The sequence below is a fragment of the Phalacrocorax carbo genome, chromosome 3 (genome assembly GCF_963921805.1).
Source record: "Phalacrocorax carbo chromosome 3, bPhaCar2.1, whole genome shotgun sequence".
NCBI lineage: Eukaryota > Metazoa > Chordata > Aves > Suliformes > Phalacrocoracidae > Phalacrocorax > Phalacrocorax carbo.
Window position 1 is genome coordinate 116,420,841 of NC_087515.1, and position 8,720 is coordinate 116,429,560.

At 43.9% G+C, this 8,720-nt stretch overlaps 1 protein-coding gene across 9 annotated transcripts in view; it reads right to left on the reverse strand.

The window, feature by feature from the left end:
- The window catches only part of CYRIA (CYFIP related Rac1 interactor A), a 61,098-nt gene extending 52,865 nt beyond the window's left edge, over positions 1–8,233 (reverse strand). The window contains exon 1 of one of the 9 annotated variants that reach the window (XM_064448087.1): positions 8,144–8,233. The gene's annotated coding sequence lies outside the window, so the exon portion shown is untranslated. Of the gene's footprint in view, positions 1–7,340; positions 7,624–7,831; positions 7,943–8,143 lie in introns of those variants that run through there. The other 8 variants (XM_064448088.1, XM_064448078.1, XM_064448086.1 and 5 more) reach the window with 8 other exon arrangements.
- Between the last annotated feature and the right edge of the window lie 487 nt (positions 8,234–8,720).

Here is an 8,720-nt window from a genome sequence, read left to right on the forward strand (position 1 = left end):
ATCTCCCACCCGAGCATGGACGACGGCACATCAGCCAGACCACCACAGCGTACACACAGACAGTCGCAGGACACCCACACATACCTTCTGCGGAGTCAGGGAATGTATTTGTCAGCCTTACAGGTACCCACCATTGATTCAGAACCACCTTGCTTTCCCTCAGTTGCTTACATGCAATCGTTCTGAGTTTTATTTGAATACTGCAACTGAATATTTGACTGCTTTGTTTGGGAGTGATCCTGAAAACAACTGAATTCAATTACATGAGTTACACTTGCGGGGTCACTGCCCACGCATCAAAGTTAAAATACAGATAAGCACTTCCAGGGTCAGAGTCTCTGTCCTTCAAACATGTTTTGTTTTTGTTTTTTTTTCTCTAAGGAAGGAAGCAGTCTCCCTGGTCATCAGATCATTATCAGGTCAGATCAGATGGCCAAAACAGCAGAGTTCAGTAAGGAGTTTAAAATAATTCCGTCATTTTTTGAAGACTAGCATTGCTTTTACAGAGAAAATGGAATTTGTTAAATATATGTACATATTTATTTCTTATTGTTAAAGATTACCATTTGCTCCTTGGAAGCTTTGAAGTGTTACCAGTATACATTTAATTCTCTTTTGACAAATGTTATTTCAGTATAAACACAGAATATTTCTTTAAAAAGTGTTATTTAAACCTATAGGTGTCCCTTTGCCTTATGAATAAATTAGAAGACACTGAATAACAGCAACCGCAAAAGTACAAACACTTTATTACGACTGTGGTGACTCAGGCTGCCAGGATTTGGCAGCCCACAGTGTTCGTCAGCAGAAGAACAAAAGGGGATTTTTTTTTTTTTGGCGGATTTACTTTTAGTTCAGTAAAGGACAACATGATACTGTCTGTGCCGTAATGAATCAAAACCTCAGGAAAACAAAGGCCTAAGTAGTCAGACCCCAGTCATTTTTTGTCTCACAGTATAAAAATGGACAAGCAGATTATCTATACTTCTAAGGCCTCTAATATGTGAGCTCTCTTCCTGTCTTTTGGGAAAAAAATAAAATAAGTAGTAAGATTGTCTAGTTGCAGAAATACGAATCAGCTCTTTAGGCAACATATTCCCAGAATACTTTAAAATCAGGAAATATTTTCTATTTTCCTCTTGAATACAAGAGATGTTGATACAAGAGAGGTGGATTACTTAACACCTTTTCTAATTAAAAACATAAACCCTGTAGACCTAAGTATCGCATTCTAACAAAATCTCTCAAGTATTCAGAGCATGAAACACATTTGAAATGAGACTCGTTTTCCAGCATCCCTATCGTGATCTCATTTGGAACGGCAAACCGTCCCCGCAGTAATTGGTATTACAGAGCTCCGCTGCAGCACAGCCTTGTGAGAGGGCGAGGGAAGTGTTCCAGTCCTACAGCACATTTATGCTTTAATAATAAAAACATAGGAAAAAACGGTTATAGAGTATCAGCTCTCGCTTCCTCTGCTGCCATCAATTATTAGGGAGATTATTACAGACTTATTTCCAGAAGCTTCCAAAGATGCCTACATCCATCATGAAATCTTCATCTGAAGGAGTCACCAACAGTCTACAGACGATCCTTGAAGCAAAACACTGCAATTACAAGCAATTCAGTACAAGGAGTCAGACCATGTATATGTGGGTGGGAGTAAAGTAAAGTGTAACTGAGACAAAATTAGACTGTTTCTAGAAATAAAACATAACAAATTTAACAATCTAGCCTTCTCAACTCTAAACAGGTTTGAACAACTCTGAAGAATATTGTTACAGATTTTTCCCCTCACCATTGCCTCCCTCCCCCAATTCCCACAGCATTAAACGAACCCTCTCCAAAAAATTAGGACCAGCAAATCATCTATACCAGATAAATACCACTGCACATCTCTCATGGAGGCTATTTAAACACAATTCTGAAATCAATTTACTGGAGATAGGATCATATGGATCAGTTACCAGACAGAATTTTCCATATTCACCAGAACCTATTCAGCTCTGTAAGGGGCACCATCACTCAGCATTTCTGTACCGGCTAACAACCAACAGTAATGAATTTTTGCCCCACATCTCCACACCACTATTAATATGCATGAGAGAAACCAGAATATGAACTTCCTCCCTCCCTTTCCCAGAAAGCCATTAACTCAAGCTAACCTCCCAGACTTCATCTGGGGCAGCTGCAAAATTAAAATTGTAATGAGCGGGCTAGGTACCAAATAGACTCACAATAAAGAAAATAAAACAGAAAGCAGGTTTTATTTGAAATGTCTTTGAAAAGCAAGAAAACAACATCATCTTCCCGCTTCTCAGTCTAACCACATTCAGTTTAGCCAACGACAGACTTAGGATGTTACTGGCCTCAGCTCAGTTGCAGAGGCAAATAGTACCAAGCTGTCTTATCCCACCTTCCCAGTAGGCGTAACTCCAAGCAGGACATGGGTCTTCTGGCCATCTTGCATCTGCTAGCCAAGCGCAGACACAGTGGATGTCATAAAGCATGTCAGCAAGGATGAGATGCCTATTCTGGACAACCAAATCAAACCAGTCTCAAGTTGTGTTCTAACCCCCAAATAAAGACTTTTTTCCCCGAAGGAAACCTTAGTCTTGCCAAATTCTGGCCTTCATCCCCCAAAAATCTACACTTTTCTTAGATTCACTAGTCCTTATGAGATTAGAAACACAAAATGGACCCATAGGAGAACTCTGAACATGGCTACAATAATTTTGGGTATGTAATAGAAATTAAAATAACTGGGATAGTAAGAAGGAAGCCATCTAACCTAACATGAAACAAAGTTGTGAAGGCTGTACCTTAAACATCACCTACCCTGGAATCTCAAGAGGTACCTCTGTTATTAAAAAGGTGGTAAAACCTTCAGGCCTCCCCAGAAGCAAAATATAAAGTCATTCCTTTCACAAGCTGATGAGAAGAGGAGTCATGCAATTCTGAAGTTTCAGATGAGAAGGCAGGAGCATGCCCCCAAGCACCATCGAGCAATTTAAGAGCATCAGGAAAGCAACCACAGAGGAAGTAAAAGTGGGCGTTAGGCTCTTTCCAGGCGAAGAGGCAGGCTCACAACCGCATCTCTGCACGCCAGGGTAGTGCCCTAACCCACAGACTATAGTCTGTCTTAGACTATTCCTGCTGAAGCTATGACATGGAAAAATATTTACTGGATGAAAGAATGAAACACCCATACAAACCCGATTTCCCTCACCTCAGCTGAAAGCCTTGATCACAGGGCAGGAGTCACTCTCCCTCTGGCCTAATTACTTCTTTCAAAGTAACACAGTTGCAGGTGAAATGAAGGACAGCTTACGACATGGTGCTTGTTGCACTCTCCTGGGAAGAGGGAGATGTGAGCTCAAGTTCCTTCAAGCTGAAAAGGGGGCTGAGAATCAAGCTTCACACTTCATGGGTAAGGGATGTAACTAATGCACTACTGAATATAAGGAGGAGAGTAAACATCACTGCAAATGCTTTTTCCTCGAGTTTGAGTAAATAGCTTACACTTACTTATTTCTTAGCAAAACAAGCTTTTCAAATCCTGAGGGAACCATTCCCATCTCCAGATGCCAACGGCAGTTAGGCAGGAGAGAGATGCCACTCTCCAGAACGGTCACGGTAGTAACAGCTCTGGATGGGCGCAGAAATGAAGCTCTGTGCATCTGATATTCTTTACAGTAATAAAATAGACAAGAGTGTGCTTTCAGACATGAGCTTTAAGATCATCAATCTTAGCTTTCAGGCATCTAATTGTAAAATAGGCCACTCAAATAATTTATGAATTCAGGCTGTAATTCCACAAGGAGAAGAATTTCCCCCCTGAAAATCCCATAAATTATACATAAAAAAGCTTCTAACAACTACTTAAATTTTAAGTTAAACCTATGTGTATCAGAGAGCTATAGGAGAGCACAGAATGGCTGTTATCTAAAATGTCAGCATAAGTCTACACATCCCCTTAAAAACACCGAACCACATTCACAGCGTTATTAAATTGTGCAAACTCCAATGCCCAGATATGACTCAGTCATCCAGAGCTCACCACAGGAAAACAGGCAGCCAAACTCAAGATCCCAGTATGCTCCGTGCCATATTCTAGGTATGACAACTCCCAAGCTGCACTGATGCTCTTCAACAGGTCTGAGGAACAGACTTTCATGAATCACATTCATTAACTTAAGACTTTAACCAAACCAGACTGGCCCTGGTGATTGGCACACATAACACCACAAGTTGCACTGCTACTGGAACCTTCAAAATGAACTTTTCACGTTTTACAAACTTCACAAATTCCTTACACAGATCTCCTCAAAAACAAGCCTCGGACTTATGCATTCACTTCACCTTTTGCACTGCCGTTCATCCAAACGATGATATTAAAAGTCGGCCTGTACATTGCCACTATGAATAGCCCTACAGAAGTATTATCACAGACAGGAAAAAAAAGGATAAAGGCACAAAAAAGTCTCATAGAGCACTGGTGATGTAGTCTATTGACAAGTTCATAAATTAGACAAGAATATTTCAGCTGCTAGGATGCAAAAGTAGCCATTCATGAATTTAGGTAAGACTGATATTTAACCGAATGTAAACGTGGAGACACCAACCATGAGATTATTTCTAAACATTTAAAATCCAAAATAATAATAATAATAAAAAGCTTTCAAGCATCTATGTGCCAGTGCTGCACTAGGTCCTATCTGTCCTAAAAGGTATTTATCCTGTACCTATTACTGTTCTTTTTCCTGTAGAAGCAACTACTGCTACCATTTTCAATCGAGAACTTGTATCAAGTAGTATATAAAGACAGAAAATAAAACACATTTTTCATTTTGATTGGAAGCGTGAATTGGAATTCTGTGAAAGTAGACGAATGGCAAATTCAGTATTTCATGAGAATTAGGACCTGTACATCTCACATGATTCACATCGCTCTCATCATCATTCACACGAGTGCACAGCACCTTCTATTACAATTTTAATTTAAACAACAAAATTCAAATTTATGACTGCATTTTTTGCAACTCTCAAGCTGCCCCATATATTAAATATTTTAATTCATGCCTCTCAAACTGTTTTCTCTGATTTAATGTTACTGTTTTGCATTCCTAGATAACATGAGTAGAAAGCACTGCTAAAAGAATGATTGATAATACTGAAAAAGATCCAAATACATACTGAATTCAGTACAGAGGAAGCACTGCGAGGTTTTGGCTCATTCAAATTGACATACATTATTAGTATGCATATTCCCCTGTCCACTGATGTTATAGGTCACAATGACATGCTCAGTTTGTCTCCAGGGATTTAACAGGAGACCTAATGATGTCTGGTTTGCATACAGGTTTTGGATATAGAATAATATTTTTCTGTTTTATATAACATGTGGACTGAATGACCAAGTTCATGTGTTACTGCATGCATTATGCACCTAGTGCTAAAAATGCCAGCGATTCTCCAAAACTCTTGTACAGTTTCTCTAAAAAACTCTAATTAAAAGGGTATTTGGAAATACATATAAATATGATCGAGTAAAGAGGTCCTACTTAATATTTTATAGGTGTACAGATTTCTGTTAAAGTATGGGAATTGTTATTCATCTAAAAAATCTACTATTTTTGACACACATCTTAAGGTCTCATTTTGTGTAACACAACGTGGAAATCTGCAACATACTGCACATGCAAATCCTCAATGTCTTTGTGAGACTGCTGAGGACAAGATATTCCAGCCCGACAAAACAGTGTCAAAAAATGATGTCATGAAGACAAGCTAAGCACGCTAACAATGAATTATCTTCCCAGCCCTGTGAAATTCACTAATAGACTCACTATTATGGTGAAATGACATCTGCTGACAGTAACTATGCAGTAGTGTCCAAGACGATCACCATTTTTCCTTTGTGAATTAACCAAGTATTTTTTATTCTAATTACTGTCATACACTGTCTTTTTAATCACTTGCCGTTTGTTTATTTTCTGTTTTCAATAAAGAACAGAAGTTCATGGAAAAAACGAAGCATCGCTGCAAGAACAGCACAGGAGGGTAGTGAAAAGTACAGAGCAGAATACAATAAAATATTGGGCAGTCATTAAGAAACCATATAAATAACTCAGAAAACCTCGCGTATACTTGCCATAGTTTACATTTAAGTGAAACCTTAAGGACTATTTCGACTATACTATAGTGGTTCAAATTGAAGTTAAAGAATTTTATTCTTAGTTGCTGCTTTATGCTTTTTATGAATTTAAGTCAAACCCTTCATGCTCTTCCCATAATATGTAATTTCATTTCATTAAAACAGTTTTAAAAATTCTACCCTAGGAAAGCTAAATTCATGAGTAGTAGGGCTTTACCGTTATTTTTTATTTTGGGCCTGGTGAGGTGTGGGGGGGGTAGGTGTACTGCAGGAGAGTAGAAAGGAGAATCAAACATGAGAAATTACAAAGTTTATTCCTTAAAAAAAATAAAGAAGTACATTGTTGATGTATAAGTCTTCCTTACATGTATAAAAATACAAAAGCACAACAGAGAAAAGGGAAGTATCAGCTTGCTTCTTCCCTGTGTAATATGAGTTGAGGTATTTTTGTGAAGCAGTGCTGAGCATGTGAAATTCGTTGCCCACAAGACAACCTCATGTCACAACAGCATTTCATTCCCCACCTAAGAGTTCACAGCCAAAGACGTCTTCATTTTTTTCTGACCTTGCAGATGGCGACAACAGGAGACGCAAAGCAAAAACATCCCTCTCCCCCTGAACCTACCCTTTCCCCACCCGCATACAAACGGCCTTTAGGAGCTGGTAAACAAAACAGGAGTGCAAAGATCGGCCTTATGGCAATCAAGGACTACCAGGAACAGGCTGGAAACTAACCCACATCACCACCTTCGCAAAGTTATTAGCAACACCACCGAAAGCATATGAAGTTAAGACACTTGCTGTGTTGCCAGTGTATTATGGAGTATTCAATTTTACATAGTGGCGTCACGTATTACCAAGACCTTAGCGTAGCAAAACCCAGATAAACAAAATTAAAGCTAAACGGTCTTGAAATTCAATTAGGGGGAAAAAAATAATAGTAGGAAGCATAGATGCATCTGGTATCTGTTCACTGGAACACATCCCAACGCGGACAGAGGGTCAAACAACGAGATGAACGCAGCATTACAGATCGTGTTTGCCATCTCGTGCCTAGGTACGTCCCTCTGGAAACACCGCCTTTGTAGCACCCTGCATCCAACAACCACCAGCAGCCGGAACAAAGTTTTCGGTACGAGCTTCATGACCCTATCTCCCCCCACCACAGCAAAGGCATACTTACTCCACTAAGGCACTACGACGTGCTGGCCGAATTATATCCCGGGCCGGTGTCAGAGTTAAGCCAGGCTTCCCTGGGCCCGGGCGCAAGCAGAAGCAGGTCCCCGCTCCGGCGCTGCCCTCCCCGGCGGCTCCGCGTTCACCGGCCGAGAGCGCAGCGGGCTCCACCCGCGGGGCCTGTGCCCGGCGCAGGCGTCCCCCCGGCCGGGGCGGGGCGGGGCGGGGCGGGGCGGGGCGGGGCGGCGGACCCTCCGCGGGGCTCGCACCGCCGCCGCCCCCTTCCCAAGGGCAACCGGCGGCCGAGGCTGCACCGAGCCCTCCCAGCGCCCCCCCGCCGCGCTGCTACGGGAGCCACAACCGCCTGGGGCCGGCGCTTCCCCAGGCAACAGTTGGCCGCGTCCCCCGGCGGCCCCGCCTGCCCGCCCGCCCCCGCGCAGCCCCCGGGCGGGCGGCAACACCCGGCCCCGCCGTGCCTCCCTCCCTCCCCGCGCTTACCTGAGCCGCCCGCCGCCGCTCGCCGCCGCAGGGACGGCCGTCCATCCCCCGCGCCTCACAGACAGCCGGCGGCGCGGCCCGGCCCGCCCCAGCCCCAGCGCGACGCTCGCAGGCCCGCCCCGCGCTGGCTGCGTGCGGCTCCCGCCGGCGGCCGCCCCGGCTGCCTCGGCCCGCCCCCCGCCGCCGCGGGCTGAGGAGGGGCGAGGCGGCTCCGCCGCTGCCGGGGGCCGGAGGGGGAGGCGCGGTGCCGGGGGTGGGTGGCCATGGGGAGGGGGAGAGGAGGCGGCGGGGGTCCCCCACCTCCGCACCGACCTTCCGCAGGGACCCTCGGCTCCCCGGCGCGGCGGTCGGCTCAGAAACACGGGCAGGGCAGCGTGCCGCTGCCACCCGTGCTGCAGCCCGCCCGGGACCTCGGCCCTGACCCAAATCCGCCCCCTTCCCCGGAGATCCCATCCCCTCTCCTCCCAGCTGGTGGCATCTTTCTTCTTTTTTTTTTTTTTTCGGGGAGGGGGGAGTGTGCGTGTGTGTAAATGAGTTCAGCGGCACTGCAGATACATTTTTTTGCATTTCTGGCTTTGCAAAAGGCAGTACTTCCTCAGAACGTCAAAACCAGATCTGAGCCCGTTCACAGCTCGTGAAAATACTTTGTACTTCCTCTTGCTGTTTTGAGGGTTAAATAAGGTTAAAGTTGCAAGAATGGCTACACGGCACTTGGTTTTCCCCCTTCCCCAAAAGCCAGTCTATGAGTCATTTACAGGAAGAAAGAAAGAAAAAAAAAGAAAGCAAGAAAAAAGCCTACAAGTAACAATATTGGAAGTACAGCATAAAATTATCTGGTTATTTGTTCATATCAGGGTTTTGCTTGCTGAGCTCTTTAAATGTGAGAAGC